This window comes from Echeneis naucrates, chromosome 2, assembly GCF_900963305.1.
Source record: "Echeneis naucrates chromosome 2, fEcheNa1.1, whole genome shotgun sequence".
Taxonomy (NCBI): Eukaryota; Metazoa; Chordata; class Actinopteri; order Carangiformes; family Echeneidae; genus Echeneis; species Echeneis naucrates.
In genome coordinates this window covers 1,734,064-1,752,383 of record NC_042512.1, presented here as the reverse complement: position 1 = coordinate 1,752,383, position 18,320 = coordinate 1,734,064, and the positions used below count along the sequence as shown (strand labels likewise).

General features: G+C 41.6%; 2 long non-coding RNA genes and 4 other non-coding genes across 6 annotated transcripts; 2 read left to right on the top strand and 4 right to left on the bottom strand.

The window, feature by feature from the left end:
* Positions 1-202: 202 nt before the first annotated feature.
* On the bottom strand, positions 203-1,259 carry LOC115053923 (uncharacterized). The gene is made up of 3 exons (XR_003841550.1): positions 1,204-1,259; positions 377-607; positions 203-254 (listed from the first exon to the last, which is right to left on the bottom strand). It is a non-coding gene; the product is annotated as an uncharacterized LOC115053923 (long non-coding RNA).
* Positions 1,260-7,076: 5,817 nt separating this feature from the next.
* trnat-agu (transfer RNA threonine (anticodon AGU)) lies at positions 7,077-7,150 on the top strand. The gene has a single exon. It is a non-coding gene; the product is annotated as a tRNA-Thr (tRNA).
* Positions 7,151-8,903: 1,753 nt separating this feature from the next.
* trnat-agu (transfer RNA threonine (anticodon AGU)) lies at positions 8,904-8,977 on the bottom strand. Its single transcript has one exon. It is a non-coding gene; the product is annotated as a tRNA-Thr (tRNA).
* A 292-nt stretch (positions 8,978-9,269) lies between these two features.
* Positions 9,270-9,341, top strand: trnap-agg (transfer RNA proline (anticodon AGG)). The gene has a single exon. It is a non-coding gene; the product is annotated as a tRNA-Pro (tRNA).
* A 604-nt stretch (positions 9,342-9,945) lies between these two features.
* On the bottom strand, positions 9,946-10,056 carry trnal-caa (transfer RNA leucine (anticodon CAA)). The gene is made up of 2 exons: positions 10,019-10,056; positions 9,946-9,991 (listed from the first exon to the last, which is right to left on the bottom strand). It is a non-coding gene; the product is annotated as a tRNA-Leu (tRNA).
* A 572-nt stretch (positions 10,057-10,628) lies between these two features.
* Positions 10,629-15,440, bottom strand: LOC115053927 (uncharacterized). Its single transcript, XR_003841553.1, has 3 exons — positions 15,390-15,440; positions 14,742-14,896; positions 10,629-11,216 (listed from the first exon to the last, which is right to left on the bottom strand). It is a non-coding gene; the product is annotated as an uncharacterized LOC115053927 (long non-coding RNA).
* Positions 15,441-18,320: the final 2,880 nt, after the last annotated feature.

Here is an 18,320-nt window from a genome sequence, read left to right as displayed (position 1 = left end):
ACATATCTGTTGAGGCTGATGGATTATTGCTCTGTGGTGAACTACAACTCCCAGTCCTCTCCCACTCTCTCCCACCCCAAACCTGTTCAATCCCAATTCAACTCCTGTCTGTCACAGAGTAAAGCTCTACTGGTCTAAAGAGTGCAGCTTCAAACTCGAGTCTTTGTTGGTGTCTGTTGGAGTCACTGGATGAACATTTACACACCATAAATATGGAGTCCAGGTCTGTGTGATGATGTTTGTCAGACTGAACTCTGAGGAGAAAAGACACAAACACACAGTTTGTTCCAGGAGTTTTCTATGAACACCAGAGAAACTGATAGACAAGCTTTGATACCTTTCATGAGTCAAACAACAACAAATGATCAGCTTTTACCTTTTTTCTTTGATAAAGTCATCCATAGACTGATCACTCTTCATGGACACACAGCTGGATACAGCAGACTGTTGTCCATCCTTAAAGTCAATAAGACGATCCAGAGACCGATCACTCTTCATGGACACACAGCTGGATACAGCAGACTGTTGTCCTCCCTTAAAGTCAATAAGACGATCCATAGACCAATCACTCTTCATGGACATACAGCTCAGTTCAGGAGAATCTGGTCTGGTAGAAATAGTGTTGACAGTAAAAGAATTAACCAAAAAAGTGGGCAGAAAACGATCAGTTTCAAATAAATGAGCCAAGTTCAGCTTTCATTTGCATCGCCACAAATCAGCCAGAATATTTTACCATGCAATGTTTTTGTTAAATTTAAGTTTGGATCTTTTTCATTTCACTCAAGTGAAGTATTTTGCATAAAATATTATTGACATGTGCAAGTCAAATAATAATAATAATAATAATAATAATAATAATAATAATAATAATAATAATAAATATATCTCTACATGCAGGCAGCACAGCGGCATCGTGGTTAGTGGTGTTGCTCCAGAATAGCCATGTCTGGAGGTCTGAGTGTGAGTGCGGAAGATTGTTTGTCTCTGTCTGTATCTGTGTGTTGGCCCTGTGATGGACTGGTGAATATGAATGAATGAATCTCCACATCCTGGTTGAGCTCCCAATGGAGACAAGAATAAAAAAAAAACAAAAAAAAAAACGAAGTAGTAAAAAATGTAAGTGACAGTGAGAGTGAATAATGATGGAGCAGTGATCTGAGTGCTGAGCTCTGACAGATGGACAGTTAGAGATCCTCATCTCACCTCTGAGCTTTGGTCTGACTCTCATGTTCCCCACACCGAGTGGTTTTAGAGGGAGGGGCTCCCTCCTCTCTGTCCTCACACTGATTCATAGCTGAGCCTCCACCTTCACACAAACACAACAAAAAGCTTCATTACAACAGGATTTATATCACAGGACACATAATCAGCATTACTGTCACTAACTTCAGCCTTTAACTCCCAACAACAAACTGTTTGACTTTTCTCTCTCTGTGTTGATTTCAGTCAGATTCTGTTATAAACAGAGAACATTCCTGATTCATGTTAATCCCAATCTTCAATGTTATACATTGGCATTAACACTAAATTTCAAACAAACTCAGATCACCATTTACTTTTATTTGTGCAAGTTTAAGAATTATGGATCCCTGACCCAGTTGTGATCACCATAGGTTGGCATAATTTGAAAGTCCAGAATTGTAATGAAATTTTTGAGGGCCAGATTGTTCCTTCAGAAGCCAAGTAAAAAAAAACAAAAAAAAAACAAACAACAGTTATAACTAAACCAGTCTGACCAGTTAGGAAACCCCAGACCAGAGGAGGTGGTTCTCTCATCTGATAATTAGGATGCATCTCAAACATTTGTTTCTTTGACATATTATTTAAATACTGTGCCTCCACAACTTCATACACAAATCAGTCTGATCTGTCAGTCATCAGGAAGTTTCAGAGAAATGTATCTCAGATCTGATGGTGCTTCTTCTCTCTGTCCACTAGATGGTGGTATCTGACTGTAGGATGTGTTGATGGAGCTGCTTTAATTCATGTCACCTTATTGAGCAAACAAGAAGTGCTGCTTCAATCAATGGCTTCACTGTATCTGGAAAAATGTTAACTGTACCATTAACAGTAAGAGTTCAATTCACTCAGCCAAGTTCATCCAAAGTATCAGACCACTTCTGACATGTTTGTTCTGTCATGGCTCAACTATAACACTGCACACCAGTTCAAGGAAATCAACTGAAGCCTTATCAAGAAAGTTAAGTTGACAAAAAAATTCTGCTTCAGTTTAGATTAATTTGTGGTGACCATTTAAATACCATTAGATAAAATCGAGTTTAACTCTGGTTATTTAAAAGTTTTGGGTTTACTAAGTCTAAGATTCTGACTGTATATCAGAGCAAGGACAAAGCGAAGGAACTATTCACTACAAATTCCAGATACAATACGAAATAGGAAGAAAGGAAGGAAGGTAAATAAAAAGCTCAGTGTAATCACAGTGATCCTGTTCACACATTTACAGATTCTCACCTGCTGAACTCACTTCAGGGAGACTTTCTTACACTTTCCAGCTTCATGCGAAGAGAAGAAGCTGCTTGTTCTCCCTCATCAGTCCTGGTGTCTGTTTGATCTGAGGAGAAGTCACATCCTCATAACTTCAGAGTTCAATTTTTAAAACCCTTAGTGATATGAAACAACAACTATGTCATTCTGTGCTCAACCAAGAGATGGAATCATCAGAAATTTGGATTTTTTTATCATTTCAATATTCAATTCTTATTTTTACTATTCATATACCTTGGTAATTTTCAAAGAGGAAAATATCATGTCATAAAGAGGAAAATTATGTAAATTAAGACAAAATATAAATGTCCAGGGGCAACTGTTTCTTAATTGTCTGTATTATTTTGTATTTTCTCATGGATTAAGAGGATAAATAATAAAATAAAATAAAAAACCCTAAAAAAAATATGGTCGGCTCATCTTTGCTCTGGAACAAAATGGAAAGATTTGACATCAATGTTACTGAACCAGTTTTCTTCCTCATCACAGGAAACCAACATGATGTGATGAAGTTCTACTATCTGTCCACTAGATGGTGATAAACAATGTGGGAACATTTTACATTAAATCAGTCACAGCGTGGAGAAATCAAACTGTTTGTGCTGAACAAACTGGTCATATTAAAGTGCTGCCTTTGTTTCTTATTGTTTCTAAATGTATTGGAAGACAAATGAACTGAGGAAACTGAAGTCAAACTGAGTTCAGAGGCCTCTTAGCCAGCTGACCGGTTCTGAGGAACCTCCATCAATAAACTCAGATTATAATCAAACTGCTGCCAAAAGTAACATAAAAATCTAAATCAACAAGTACAATGTGATCACAGTGATCCTGCTGATCAGAAATATACAGATTCTCTCCTGCTGAACTCACTTCAGGTTGATTTACACACATTCCAGCTTTGTGTGTTCAGAAAACATGTGGCTGCTCGTTCTTCACTTTTCTTTCTCCTGATAAGAAACAAATAGGATGTGATGAAGTTCTACTATCTGTCCACTACATGGTGATAACCAACACACCCTCATTTGCCCAGTTTGCATTTAGCTCAGTATTTTTCTTTCGGAAAAATGTAATTATTGAAGAAGCTCGCTCAATTTTACTGAAGAGGAAACAATGATTGATCAAACTGACAAAAGAAAACACATTATTTGAAAGCCCAAGTTCTGACCTAAATGAAACAAGGCTAATGGCGGAAAGTAACTTTAGAAGAGAACACTGTTAGTCCTGAGTGACAGATTGTCGGGGAAATGAAAAAGAAGCAGTCTGATTTAAAGCTGCTGCCAAGAAATACATTACTGCTCACAATATTAGTGTGCGATGCTGCTGGAGGAGGAGAGGGGACCCTGCTGCTCTCTACACTTGATGATCTATCCTTATCACACAGAATAATAATCTGACTGATGTAGATCATGCATGTTTCTGTTTATTTGTATAAAGATCCTTATCATCATTATAATTATTAAAGTGTACAGTGACATTTACTCAGGATAGAATTATATTCATTCTTATTAGAAAAAAAAAAGAATGCTGACACTTCACTATCTTCAGTTCAAGTGAGTTGTCAGATGATATTCTGCTGGTTTAACTGACATCATTCTGATGTTTTCAGCAGTAATTTTATGAGTTCATGTCTTTATCACAAACATTTGAAGAGATCTTGTTACTAAGTAACCACATCATCCACAACCAACCCTCTTTGTCTGGAATCTGAACAGGGAGCTGTGAGGAGTTTGATGGTTCATCATCACGATTAAAGCATTCACTGACTGCAACATTTAAATTAACAGTTTCCTTTAACAGTGAACATTAAACAGAACTGAGCAGTTTGTGTTCTTTTATCACTTTGTCCATCTTCCTGTCTCTTTGTTATGTTCTTCAGCTCTTCAACAGCCCATCTCAGTTAGTTACTCTTCTTTATATATCTGAGAAGGTAGCTGGTTGAAAATGATCATCATGGTCTCAGATATGAGCATCAAACTGTCAGTTTTCAAAGAAAATTTGTAAATATAAATACCTTAAATATGTCACTTTTTGATTTGTAGTAGTGAGATGGAGTGAAGTTCAGTATTATATACATAAATATAGCTAAATCTTTGAATATTCCCATTTTGTTGACTTTAAATCAGTTCAACATTCAGTGACACAAACAGGATGAAGGCTGTTGGTTACGTTACCTGATGGTCGAACTGATCTTCATGCAGCTGATGAGTGAAGGTGAACTTTAACTGCAGCTTCCCTGAAAAAACATAAAGACAATATCTACATGTATATCCACAGAAGTCCACTGTGAGTCTTCGTCCCTCCACAGTCCACAGGGACAAACTGACAGTGAAATAATAATAATGTTAACACTCACCGGCCTCAGCCTTCAGTTTCCCTGCTTCTGCTCCGACAGCTTCAAAATGGAGGCTGAACTCTGAACACTTTTCCTCTCAGCTGCTGCGGTTACTGGAAGTCAGGTGGTCCCATCTGAGTGTGTGTGTGTGTGTGTGTGTGTGTGTGTGTGTGTGTTCCGTCTATTGTGTGTGTTTCCTCTGTTATGGGTGTAACCGGATTCCACTGGATGCGGAATGTCTCCAGAACTCCTCCGTACTCTCACCGATAAATATAAAGAGAACCAGATGATATTTATTGGGTCAAATCAGTAATTTATCATCCCTCCACTTACTCCTGCTTTGGTATTCCACGCTGCATCCTTTTTATGGGTGTCTTTACCGGATGTGGCGGATGATGGATTATTCTGTGATTTGGTCTCCTCGTCCATGGAGTCAACGGGATGACCTGTTGATTTCAGGTCTGTCCCCGTCCAGGTGTGTTTTGTTTTTGAAAATACACTTCGTATTATTTTCCGTCCCGCTCGACCTGTTCTGAGAGTCTGTTATGGGCCGTTTTCCGGCATCCGGAAATATTCGGACTCTACGTATCTGTTACTCTGCTGATCTGCTGCGGAGGGCTGCTGGATGCAGAAGCTGTTCCGGAGCTGTGACGCAGCGGAATTGGGGGTTGAATCTTTGGAGCTGACGGCTCCTTCAAACAATCTACCCCACGAAATAAAACTTTATTGATTCAGTGTGGTCAGCAACATTAAACTGATGTTTCTACATGAATGCATCACTGATTCCAAAACCATAAACTGAACATGAATCCAGCACTCAGCGTTACAGCAGCACACCTCTGTTACTGTGGAGCTGTGTCTCTTTTCTACTTTATTATAGATGACAGAAAAAAACTCCAGATAAGAAGCGGCTGTACATGCAGTGACTAGTTCTCCTGCTCAGGTATCGTCTCTCAGGGCGTCATGTGTGGCTCAGTTGGTAGTGTGGAGGCCTGTAGAGGCTAACAGCTGAAATCCTGAGGTTGCTGGTTAAAAAAGGTCATCCTTTTCATCGGCCTCATCCACGGTGATGAGTCTGCCTACAGACAGGAGGTGACCACTGTTGTATCACATGGAGAGCAGCTGTGTTTTATATTACAAGCAGCAGAGTTTCTAACATAACACATAAGCTGAGAATCAAACACGTTTTTAGTGGCTCCCTTTCGTAGCTCAGTTGGTAGCGTGGAGGACTGCATGTGATTTCCAGCGCCTTGGACTGCTCGGCCACACTACCACACACATTAGTCAGCTTCACTGCAATAATTCCACATGTTTCACATTTTCTAACTCCTCAAAGCTGTGTCCAAATGTTTGGAGCAGAGAATGGCAGAAAAGATGTCCTTGAAGCGTCCCGGACACACAACCAGTCAGCGTGCAGCATCCAACCTCACAAACTCTCAAGTCCCGCTTCTTTCTATATTGGCATATAGTGAGCCACTAAACAAAAAAAAGTAAGACTTCCACCTGGAGTCTATCTGATGCCCACCAGGGGGGCGGGTCCATGGTTTTTGAAAGAAGTCAGATTGCATTGAAGTCTATGGGGTTTCAGATGAGGCTTTAAAAAAACTGAAAGATACAACAGGTATAACTCAGGGCGCAGCTCCTACATTGTCAGTTTCTGTAGTGGAGTAGTTGTCATGGTTGCCTCACATTTAAAAGGTCTTTAGCACAAAACTGAGCAGAAGCAACTTTGTTTTTCGATTGTGTTTCTGCAAAGGAACGGAAGTCAAAGTCGACTGCACAGTGTCTTCGCTCTGTCACATGGAAGACTGTGGTTACATTCCCCGATGGGGAGGAAGCCCGTCTTTACTTGTACAAAAGTTTAGCATTCCTTTCAAAGACGTTTCATCCTGGCCGACTTCAATTTGGATTTCCATCAGTGGGACTAGAATGTCTGTGACATGAACTTGGTTGTCTTGCAAGCGTGTTTAAAGTGCTCTGAGCCAAATATGAATCAGACAGTAGTCTACATGTGATTCTTAATCATTATTGTAGTATATCAGTCTGGTTGTGTTAACTGCAGGATGGTGACAAGTGAAGCAAGCGCAGTAGTAATTTTATGGCTCATGCTGTGTTTGGGAGAAGGAAATTTGGTGATTGACTGCTTTTCACAGGAGACAAAATTTGGTCAGAGTGATGATGATCAGTTACTTATGTTGAAATATTTTAAGATCCTCTGTACATCTTTAGACTTCAGCGTGGTGCTGTGGCTTAGTTGGTCAAAGCGCCTGTCTAGTAAATAGGAAATCCTCGGTTCAAATCCCAGCAGCACCTCAGTTTAAGGTTGTCGAGGAAAAACTCATGTAACTTCTTCTGCAGGAGTTCCATTGAAATTCTCTGACCAGTCAGTTAATTGCACAGTCTTCATGTCTCCCTTTGGCACATCCTGATGTTTTGTGGAAGAGGTGAAACCAAACCAGGTACTATCCAACAAAAACAGCTGAGTACAGTGCTGTGGACTTCAGCCGATAACAGGCTGAATGATTTCACAGCCAATGCTGTCAGCTGGTTAAAGCAGCCTGTGTTTACATCCCAGCAGTTCCTTGTTGAAGAAAAAAAAAAACTACTTTTGGGTTTTCATCAGCTGTAGGTTACAATGATCAATATTAAAAGAAACAAACACACAGTGACTTTTTGCTCCATCACTGAAACAGGAAAAGTCATTTCCACCTCCTGCTTTGGAGCGTTATAACAGCTCTGAAGCAAGCTGAGCTCTCTGATCTGTCCAGGTGAGCCATGAAGGCCAGCACGTACTTTGGCCTGTGAGCTGTGAAGCATCAGACACAAAGACACACAAAGACAACACATGATGCCCTGAGAGACGATACCTGAGCAGGAGAACTAGTCACTGCATGTACAGCTGCTGAGTTTTTTTCCAGTTTAATGTTGCAGCTGATTTCATCAGGTTATATTCTGCTGACCAGATTGAATCAATAAAGTTTTGTTTCAACACGTCATCACTTAAATGTTGGTTGTATTTTGCATTTGTCAGCTGAATCCAGAGTGACTGAAATGATGAAGTAAATCCAGGAAAGGAAAAACATTTGGCTCTGAATCTCAATGTAGATTTGAACAAAGAGCTCCAGCTGAAGAAAACAATGCTGTCTGTTTCCAGATGATGAAGAACTCAGTTCTCAGTTGATGCTCAGTTATCTCCATCTAGTGGACAGATGGTAGAAGTTGATTCCTGAAAAGAGGAAGTGACTTTTCCTCAGATCAAACTGTTGAAGGAGAATGAGCAGCTTCTTCCTCACTGACTCACTCAACTTCTGTCTCCTGGGTTTGGATTTGAGCCTCTTTCTCAGGCGAGCACACAGAAAAAATAAGATTTTCTATTCCAACAATATTCGTGATGTCCTCGCGTATGAATGAATGTTTCACAAATGAGGCAGCAGCTACTCTTCCTGGGGTCCAAATGAAAATGCACATCTGCAGTCAAACAGGTTCAGGTAGATGCAGAGTCGTACATTAAAACAAACCACTTTACCATCAACCTCAACTGCATTTTTTGTAAACACTTGTTCTTATTATTAATGTTAAGACCCAGAAAGCAGCATATTTGATTGATAATTTCATCACTGATCAACTTTCTTCTGCAGTCAGAACTCATCCACCTTCAGACTGGACATCTTCTGACTGTAGAACTGGAGCTTTTTATGCATCTCACTGCAGCACAATAAAGTCCTCTGTGAGTATTGTGTGTCCAACAGTGTACATGACATCTGAGCAGCAATACTTCCACCTGCTGGAGGTTTATTGTTACTACAGCTGTAAAATAAATCTACCAGAACATGAACTCAGTCTGTAGAATCCAGAAGATTAATGACACACGTTGTCCTGCTGTTATGGAATCAAATCCTACTTTAGGTTTTCTATATCTTAAACTAATGAGCACTTTTGGGGATCAAACAGAAAAGAACATAGGTATGAAAGGATATTTATTTTCTTTTAATTAAAAGAAACAACAAATAACAATTTACATAATTAGGAAATATAACTCCAAAAACTTGACAAATACAGTCCCTAATCCTACTGCTGGGATTTGAACCCAGGATTTCCTGTTTACTAGACAGGCGTTTTGACCAACTAAACCACAGCACCACTCTGATGTACAGGGATGTATTTTGGATCTGAAAATTCCCCCAACGTACGTGGCTGACCATCATGATACTTACCAAAGTTTCTTTAGCATATAATAAACTGTCACATTAATGTCCTGAATGTGCTGTGTGTAAATAATGGGGTTCATCAAAAAAAAAAAAAACAACCCACAAATGTTCCATCAGTAACCATCAAAGGAGATGCTGATTCTGTGATGTCACAAAGGTTCTAATGACATCAAAGGGATGAAAGACTCCTCCCACTTTTTTATCATGAACTCCACAGACCACATGGCTCGTTGGTCTAGGGGTATGATTCTCGCTTAGGGTGCGAGAGGTCCCGGGTTCAAATCCCGGATGAGCCCACCTGTTGCCTTTCAGTCAATAGGGGTGCTAACTGTTCCATCATGGAGCTGTGTGAGGTTTGCTGTCTGGTTGTTTTGTGGCTCATGCTGTGCTGAGGAGAAGGGATATTGGTGATTGACTGCTTTTCACAGGAGACAAACTTTGGTAGGAGTCATGATGGTCAGCCACTTACTCTGCAATATTTTCAGATCCTCTGTACATCTTTGTCGTGCTTTTGTGGTGCTGTGGCTTAGTTGTTTGCATGTGTTCTTCAACAACATTCAATAGACATGATGAGCAGAGTCCTTCTTGGAAACTTCACTTAGTTACATCTAACTCAGCTACGTTAGACGGGTTTCTGAGGAGCTCAGACATCTGGGAGAGACTCGGAGTAGAACAGCTGCTCCTTTCTGATGCTCCACTGACTGAGCTACAGATGATTCAGTAACAGCTGAGTTTTCTTTAGTCCAACAACTGCTGTCCATTCCTACCACAGGGAGCCACAGGCTTTAGAGTTTTCAGTCCTAACCCCTTTATTGTGAAAAAGTCAAATTCACATTTTATACGAATTTTTCATGCACTTTGGAAGAGTTTGGTTAACAAATTTTGCAAAATGCTTCCCTTTGTCAGGAGTGGGATTTGAACCCACGTCTCCATTCAGAGACCAGAATGCCCTTTAGTGCAGGAAGGAGTTTACCTTGAGTCTGGCGCCTTAGACCACTCAGCCATCCTGACATGTGCATCCTGCTGGCAGTCTCTGATGAGGAAACAGAAATGTTAATGCTAGCTTTGATGGGACATTGTCAGCTACACAGTGCACAGCAGTCAGCTGTGTATGAGGCAGCTGAGCTGCAGATCCAGTCAGGGGGCATCACCTGCCTGGTGAACACATGGCACCAGGATCCCCTGTGGAAGAAGGCCAGCTGGCAGAGGCAGAGTTCTGCTGGGTAACTTTGGGTCTATAAAGCTATTTAATCACCCAACGTGGGTCTCAAACCCACAACCCTGAGATTTAGACTCTCATGCTCTACCAACTAGCCAGGTTGCTACAAGCACACGAAACGCCCACAAAAGACAGACTGTGTTTCTTTCCTCTGGGTTCCAGGCCTCGTTGGTGACCACCTTTAGTTCCACTTCCAGGCCATGGCAGCAACAATGAGAAGTCATTTCCACTGTGTGCTGTACAAGACGGAGAAACAACAAGATAAAGGTTTCTGCATTGTTGTTCAGTCAGATCAACAGCAGGCTGCCATCCACAGTTCATCACTTTTATTTTCATTCCTTCTTCAAATCTTTATTTTTATCATTTAATATGTTTTGCTGTGTTTGTGCCGCGGTGGTGAGAGCGCCAAATCCTAGCCCCTAGACGCTTTGAGCTACAGAAAGAACAGGAGCTGTTGCACCACACAAGCATTTCAAAATATAAGCTGATTTAGATTATTTTATTTGTATCTTCAGCTCAGATGTAGGCAAAACACAACACTGTCGTCGAGAAGGATCTTTTCTACTTCGGTGACTCAAAGTGACGGTGGCCACTGGAGAATCTCAGTTTGACGAGCTGGTCAACTATAAGAAAAATGGTTCCTATCCTGTTGGGATATCAAAGGAACAGAAATATGTTATACGCAGGCGCTCCGCCCGGTTCCAAATGAAAGGTAAGCAATAATATGAAATGTTAAAAATGATTCCCTGATTGCCAGCTCTAACTCTCTGACAGGGCAATAATAACTAATCAGATTCTTGTACGCTGCTGACAACCACCTTGTTACAATAGGTGATACTTTGTATTACCTTTCGTCAAAAAACGATACGGAGTTGCTCAGGAGAGTGGTGGTTGGCGTGGAGGAGGCCAGTGACATTTTCAAGCAGTTCCATGACAGTGCAGAGGGAGGCCACTGTGGAACCCAAAAAACCAAATATGCCGTCAGCGCCAGGTTTTACTGGCCTGGAATGGGGGTAGACTTGGACAAATGGGTAAATGGAATTATTTAATTGAACTGTATGATATATTGAGCTTATCCATACATTGTAGTTCTGTGGACTGCATTTCCAATATCTGCTTTTGAACCATCAGGTTCCACAGCGTGCAAAATGCCAGTTCAGCAGGCTCTCCCTCAAAAAGGAACAGGAATATATCCCGATACATGTATGTAACAAGGCTTTCATTTTACTGAATACTTAACAAAAAAAAAAAAAAAAAAAAAAAGTTCATGATAAGAGAACATAATTTGATTTTTCAGGTGGACTGTCCTCTGGAGTTGGTGGGAATGGACCTCGTGGGACAACTGGCGACCACTGATGATGGCAACTGCTACGTGTATGATGGTGGATTACTACACCAAATGGGAAGAGGCGCACACCATCCCAAATAAAAGTGCCGAGATGGTCACCGAGTGCATTATTAAAATTTTTTATAGGTTTGGTGCACTGCAGTGCATTTTGGCCGATCAAGGAACAGAATTTGTGAATGAGGTTAGTGTTGGCTTGGTGAAAGAACCATTATGGTCCTGTCTACAGTCTGTGCAATGCATTGCTGCTAAACTGTACTCATGTTTTTGTTTTTTTTTTTAAACAGCTGAATCTCAAGATTTGCAAGTTCTTTGTGCGCCATATTGTGGAAAACCTGAATGGGACAATTCACAGGTGAATCTGTAATTTAAAAAATGTTTTCAGCACAGTCTAAAAGTAGCTCTTCTATAATATTGATGTCATTTTGAAAACCATGATGACTGACATGCATTTCCTTGTGACTATACAGTGCGTTACGCAAACTTGTCGCTGACAAGCCAAAGACGTGGGACAATTACTTGGATGCCGTTATGTTTAGCCTACGCACCAAACCACACCTCACCACCATGTTCTCCCCCTACTTTCTAATGTTTGGGTTTGAGGCACGCTATCCATGTGAAGTGCCAGAGGACTACACGGAATGGATGTCTCAATTACGTCAGGTAATTTGAGCATTACAATTACATTTAATCTATCTTTTTATTGGAAAGATGGGCAGCTCAGTGGAGGAGATGGTTGCCAGATCAGTGGTGTCCTCTGGCATTGCCTTGAAAGAGCAGTTGGACAATCTGGTGAGGGAGAATGTCCAGAAGAGGCAAGACAAAAGGCAAAGACTGCCTATCAAATCCATCTTTTCTGTTGGCCAGAGGGTCTTAAGAAAAAATGTGAGATTGCAGGAGAGAAAAGGGGGGAAACTAGAGCATACCTGGTTGGGGCCATATACCATTACAAAGATCGAAAACAAAAGTGCAGACCTGGTGGATGACAATGGGAGCCAACATCCAAAAATCAACATAGACCACCTGAAACCATTCTTACAGCCAACACCCTGCATACCCCACAAAATAAAATCCTCCAACGAAGAACCACCAAAAAAAACCAAAAAAAAAAAAAAAAAAAAAAAAAAAAAAACCTCTACTTGCCCCTGCCCTGTTGGACCTCTCAAAAAAACCCAGTAATCATACCTCAGGTACGGCTCTCAAATCATCTTGTAAATGACCACCTGCTCCATCCTCTGTACTATCACCCTTAGATTTAACAAATCATACACCATTATATTTAGCATCTTCACCTTCACAGGAGTCTCTAGCCTTGTGCAGAATGGACCACATAGACTCTGTTGTGCGTAGATGTAAGTGATTTATACTTAACAATGACCTTTTAATTTAACACTGTTTAAGTGTGCTATGTGTCACAGGTATCACAAAAGCGTGGGGTGGCAATGATTGCCAGGTGCTGCTGGCAAAGGTTGGGCCCTACAAAATATCACATAAGGACATCTTCCAGCTGGGCCCTGGAAAGGAGTTGGAGAGTGAGGTGCATATTCATTGAATTTTGCAAGGCATAATGCTTCTCCCTGCAAAGTAGTAATATTTTTTTTAATGTTATACTGCAGGTGATAAATGCATATCTAAATATCATGGTGAGGCAGCATGTGGCAAAGGAAAATGTCTACCACATGGACAACTTTGCCATAACAGCTACATGGCAGAGAAAGACTCAAAGGCTTAAGGTGTGCTGCAACATGATGGAGGTGGTGGTGGTGCTGGTCACGGCTATGAGATTGAAAGCTGAGTTAATTTTTTCAGTGCTGCAATTACGAGCCATCAGTTATCACACAAGATGGGCTATAATGAACCTAGAAAAGTCAGATTTTTTTTTTCTCCTTTCCCTCAGCTGGATGCCTCTGATATGATTATAGGTGTTGTTAATGACTGTCACCATTGGTTTCTCTGAATGGAGGCGTGGGTTCAAATCCCGCTCCTGACAAAGCCTTTTGTGAACCAAAGTGAAAGAAAAATCTGCATAAAATAGGAATATGATTTTGACAATAAAGGGGTTAGCACTGAAAACTCTAAAGCCTGTGGCTCCCTGTGATAGAAATAAGTAGGCCCATGTGTCAAAGAAAGACTGTTCCCATAATAAAAAAAATAGGGCTTATATATAAATATTTATTTATGTACAGGCCATATACCCATCAAAAAAGAAAGCTCTCCTTGTTGACTCAATGGGAGAGTCACCTACAAAGATCAAAAGGTGTTTGGAGACAACAAGGTATACTATATTTTCGCAAACCAGTGACATTGGGTCATTCTTGTTCATCTAACTGAATTGGTTGCTTCAGTAACATTTACACATTTTTTCCTTAGAGCCCTGATGAGAAAACTGGGTGTCAATGTGTCACGGTGGACCTGCGACACTGTGCCTCACTCACTGCAACAAGACACAACATCTTGTGGAGTGTTTGCTCTAAAAGTAAGCGCTGCTACGTCGCACTGCCTAACTCCACCCTAGTCTTCGTATGCGTACTGGTGGTGGGTACTTATGCACCTAAAACCCGCTTGCATTGTGGACGGCTAACTGCCCCAGCCAATGCTACAGAAGGTGCCCCCGAGACAACTGCTGCTAACCACACGGACAGCATACAAAAACAACAAACAGCCCTGAAACACAACAAAGCCAACAGTCCCTCCTTATGAGGAACTGCTGCTACGGCCTGTTTGGGGGAACAAACAGATGCTCCAGCCAAAAAAAACCCTCCTACAGCCAAACACTGTCTGAGCACATGCAGCGACCTGCAACTACAAACAACTCACTCCACAGCACCAAACAACTGCTGACTGAAAACTACTAAACTCTAAATTCTCCTCCCCTCCACACTTCATTAAAGCAGCATTATAAAACAGCAAAACTACCAGCCCAAACATTTCTACACTTCTCAAACAATCTGGGGAAACACACATTCCTTACTTCTTATAAGGGAGGGCTCAAAAAAGAAATGCTTTTACTTTCCATCGTAACAATCAAATACAAAACCAATAAAGCAGTGTGAGGTGTGAAGTCAGTAAATCAGTGTGAGATGAAAATGTTGGATATTGAAAGCCGCGTGTGTCAAAATAAGATACTCAAACCAAACAGGATCCAGGCCGTCCAGGAGAGAGAGCATCAGCTGAGGGAGTCTGGCTTTTATAGCCTCCCCACAGGTGGAGGCGGAGCCTCCCAACACAGAGGCGGGGCTTCACAGCAACCAGGAGATATGAACCGAAGATCCACATAGCAGACAAGTCTGTGATGACACATATTACACAATATGTCACTGACACAGGACACTACATATTCATCTGGAGGGTTTGAGGACTAAAGACGCCAAGACTTCCATCTCTGTCTCACACTGTCAGAGTTTTCATTATTTTTTCAGGTGAAGAGACAAAATGTGGTCAGTTGGTCTTCCATCAGGTCCTCAGTCTGTCAGGGACCTGATCCAGGTCTGTCTCCTCTGAGGGACCATGAGGTCATGTTGACCTGAAAACATTTGACTGTCTACTGATTTTATTTTCACTGACTTGAGATCAGTGAACAGTTAAGCTGGTGTAGATGATCAGTCACTGATACCTGCTGATGTCATCAGTCTTTAGGATTTCCACTAGAAACACAAGTGAATATTTATCTCTGGCAGCATTTGAACCATCTAAAAACAAACAGCTGACAGTGAAACACCATCTGAATCACATTGGATTTAAACACATCAGAAGGATTGATGAGAATGAGAGTGGACTCACCGAGCCTTCCTGCAGTTCCTCACAGCTGGGATCAGTCTCCGTCGTCCCTCCTTTGCTGTGTTGTACTTCTTCAGGTCAAACTCATCCAGAACGTTCTCTGACATCTGTAGCATGTATGCCAGACCTGAGCAGTGGATCAGGGAGAGTTCCTTCTCTGATCTGGTCTCTGACTTCAGGATCTCCTGGATCTCCTGATGAACTGAGTGATCCTTCAGCTCCATCAGACAGTGGAAGATGTTGATGCTTCTGTCAAGAGAGATAAAATAACTGTTCATCTTCTTCAGGTTGTTGATGGCTCTCTGGATGGTCTCTGGTTTGGTTTCTGTCTGACCCAGCAGACCTCCTAAGAGTCTCTGGTTGAACTGCAGAGAGAGACCATGAAGGAAGCGGACAAACAGGTCCAGGTGACCATTTTTACTTTCAAAGGATTTCTCCAGAGAGAGTAATATGTACACCTTCTCGTCAAATTTTGACAGGTCCTTTGATCTTAGTTAACCCCGCCCCTCTCGACAAATGAGATTGTTTTTCCCACCCCTAACCCCTCCCCCTTTGTTTTCCACGCCCAGGCAAAGAGGTCACAACCAATTCGATCATTCGAGGGCAGGGTCGAGTAAAATGGCAGCAAATTCATTTTGAGGTTGACAGTCAAATAGGGAAGACGTGTTTTGTTAGAGTGAAAGGAGCATATTGAGTATGTATTTAAAAATGAATTTCTTTACAAAGAGTGAGTACAAAACAATCAACCGTGCATAGCTCCGTGGGAAATAATTTTATTTATATTTTCAGACTTTAGGATGGAGAGGAGGAGGAATTCGCGCTCCAGAAAAAGCAGGTCCCCATTCAGGAGAGCAAGATCCCCCTCCTTTCGGAGAAGGAGCTCCTCCTATAGGTCAACAAGAAGAAGAATTAGATCGCCTTCGCCAAACTGCAGAAGGATACCGTACAGACACCTGGATAGATTTCTCGACAGGTTGTATGAACTGGCGTATGAGGTTTGAATTCTAAAAGGTTTAACATGGAGCAAAAAGAGAATGCTGAATGTAGGAGTTTTTCAGAGGACCCTTTCCTAGCCATAAACCTCGCTATAGAGGAGTTGAATCGCCCTGAAACTCTGACCAACGTTGTAAACGATCTTCGTTCCATAATAAACAAATTGAACTTTGAAAATGACTCTGCGACTGAGCCCCCCCGTCTCTCCTCGTTTCTCTCAGGTTGATTCACCTTCTCCACCGGTTGTTTCGCACACAGAGTGTTTGAATGCCATAGACAGGGCTGTACACCTGTTAGAGATTCAGGAGGGGGGAAACGCCGGTGTAGTTTCAGGTGTGACATGCGCGTTAGAATTTGTCAGACATTTCAGAACGGCCTCTTATAAGAAAACCGTCTTCATAGCACATAATCATCAATCATAGCTCATGACAGCTGCAGGTAAGAGTGAGTTTAATGCGTGGTACGAAATAGTGAGGGGCGGAGTCTTTAACTTTGAAAAAGAAGCTGTTTTACTGCCAAAACAATGTGGACATTCTCTCTGAGGCTTGTTTCCTGAAACGGTTACATCCAGGAAACAGGCAGGGATCCTTTCAGCAGGTCGACCACAGCCTCGGCCTGCCTGAAAGTATTTCTCACCAATTTTCTCAGGCCCAGAACCTGAGCCATTCCTCCTCCTGACCATCTTATTAATCTTATTCACACGGCAGCATACAGTGGTTAGAATGGGTTTCTAACACCAACGCTAGTGAAAAGCAGCTGGGAAACTACTTTGTAGACGGTTACGCTGAAGTAGGAAGCTTTAAGTAGGTCTTAAAAAAAAAAAAAATAGATAATGTCTTTGTGGCTGCTTCACAACAGCCTAAAAGTGTACAGTTATTTTCAGTCTACGCAGGACAGAGTTCTTTATTTTGGGAGACAGCCTCATTTATATCACAGGAAAGGGACAAACACACTGCCTCTGGGTAACTACCTGAGAGATCTGACTGAGGAATTAGAGGAGACAGCTTACAGGAATTTGTAGCTGCGGGTCCTAAAAATTATTTTAGGACGATGCTCACTGACTGCCAATTCCTCAACTCAGCTGATTAGTATGGTCACAAGACATCCTGCTGACAGAGAAGAGAAAAAAAAAAAAAAAAAAAAAAAAAAAAAAAAAAGTACAACCAAAATTATCAATATCAACTGAGGCAACAGAGACCCTGCTGCGACTCAGACAGTGAACAGCCATAGAGAGGATTTATAGAGAAAGGAGCCTCCCCCCTAAACTGCCTAACTCCACCCTAGTCTTCGTATGCGTACTGGTGGTGGGTACTTATGCACCTAAAACCCGCTTGCATTGTGGACGGCTAACTGCCCCAGCCAACGCTACAGAAGGTGCCCCCGAGACAACTGCTGCTAACCACACGGACAGCATACAAAAACAACAAACAGCCCTGAAACACAACAAAGCCAACAGTCCCTCCTTATGAGGAACTGCTGCTACGGCCTGTTTGGGGGAACAAACAGATGCTCCAGCCAAAAAAAAAAAAAAAAAAAAACCCTCCTACAGCCAAACACTGTCTGAGCACATGCAGCGACCTGCAACTACAAACAATTCACTCCACAGCACCAAACAACTGCTGACTGAAAACTACTGAACTCTGAATTCTCCTCCCCTCCACACTTCATTAAAGCAGCATTATAAAACAGCAAAACTACCAGCCCAAACATTTCTACACTTCACAAAAAAATCTAACACAACACACACCTACACAGAGAAAATGACCCGCTAATTTAGGCCACAACAAAGAAGGGAGGGCCTCACTGATACCTCAAAACACAAGTTATTGTACACCACGTCATAACAAACAAATACAAAACCAATAAAGCAGTGTGAGATGAAAATGTTGGATATTGAAAGCCGTGTGTGTCAAAATAAGATACTCAAACCAAACAGGATCC